This window comes from Hevea brasiliensis, chromosome 12 (genome assembly GCF_030052815.1).
Source record: "Hevea brasiliensis isolate MT/VB/25A 57/8 chromosome 12, ASM3005281v1, whole genome shotgun sequence".
Taxonomy (NCBI): Eukaryota; Viridiplantae; Streptophyta; class Magnoliopsida; order Malpighiales; family Euphorbiaceae; genus Hevea; species Hevea brasiliensis.
The window spans coordinates 34,795,962-34,797,231 of NC_079504.1; the positions used below are offsets into that span (position 1 = coordinate 34,795,962).

The 1,270-nt window shown below is 37.2% G+C and overlaps 1 non-coding gene across 1 annotated transcript; it reads right to left on the reverse strand.

Annotated features, from left to right (window-relative positions):
• Window positions 1-948: 948 nt before the first annotated feature.
• LOC131171612 (small nucleolar RNA R71) lies at window positions 949-1,055 on the reverse strand. Its single transcript, XR_009142272.1, has one exon. It is a non-coding gene; the product is annotated as a small nucleolar RNA R71 (small nucleolar RNA).
• Window positions 1,056-1,270: the final 215 nt, after the last annotated feature.

The following is a 1,270-nucleotide window of genomic DNA, read 5'->3' on the forward strand; positions in this document are numbered from 1 at the left end:
CAATGCTAATGTGCCTAGGGGAAGTATGATGGATCATGCATTCCCTCATTTTGATGATTTGAGAGAGAGTATAACAAGACCGAGAATTGATGCAAATGGCTATAAGATAGATTTTGGGGTATTCCTTTGTGGTTCAACTATCGAGGCTCGGGGTCTTCATTAGAAGTGCAGCTACCTCCTTATTGGTTGAATTACGGATGGAGGGGATTTTGTTTAATTGGAGTTATTAGATTCCATCATGATCAGCCTCCTTTAGTGGATACTTGTACTGCTATCTATGACTTGCATGCATACAATTTGTCATTGGAACAAAGTTTGTTTTTAGGTCGCTCTACGATGGATATCTCTCAAGATTTATGCATCACTTCTGATCAACTTTAGGTTAGCTTTGTGCCTCCTAGCTCCATAACTGGTCTAGATCAATTGGAACGATGCAATCAACTTAAGGCATCATTTTTTTCTGACTAGTTAGAGGTGAAGAATTGTGAACTTTGTCTAATGTATTATGGTGGCAATGGTGGAAACAATCAAAATAATGAAAATGAAGCTCGAGGGGAAGAAGTTGTCAATGCTAATGTGCCTAGGGAAAGTATAATGGATCATGCATTCCCTCATTTTGATGATTTGAGAGAGAGTATAACAAGACCGAGAATTGATGCAAATAGCTATAAGATAGATTTTGGGGTATTTCAAATGATTCAAAATTCCTAATTGGGGGGATATTGTTCAGAAAATCCACACACACATCTTAAGAAGTTTGCTATGATTTGTGATATGCAAAAACAACTTGGAGTATTTGATAATGCAGCAAGATTGAAGTTATTCCCATTCTCTTTCAAGGATAGAGCATTAGATTGGCTTGATTCTCTACCTCACAATTCTATTACAAATTGGGAGCAACTCACTGATGCATTTCTTACACAATATTTTCCACTTGGAAAAACTCAAGAATTGAGGAATCAAATGACAGCTTTCAGACCAAGAGAAGATGAAACTCTCTATGAATCATGGATGGGAAGGGAGGAGTTAGAGAGACAATGCCCACATCATGCCATTCCAAAATGGATGATAAACTAGAATTTTTACACCAATGTTACTCCTACAATTAGAGGGATTATTAATGCTTAAACAGGAGGAGAATTTATTATGAAGCAAAAAGATGAAGCCTATGAGCTGTTGGAGAAAATTGTAAAGAATACTCATCTTTGGAGTAGTTCAAGAGGACCGACTCAATGCAAAAGAGGCAAGCTACTGAAATGCATGACCTTGA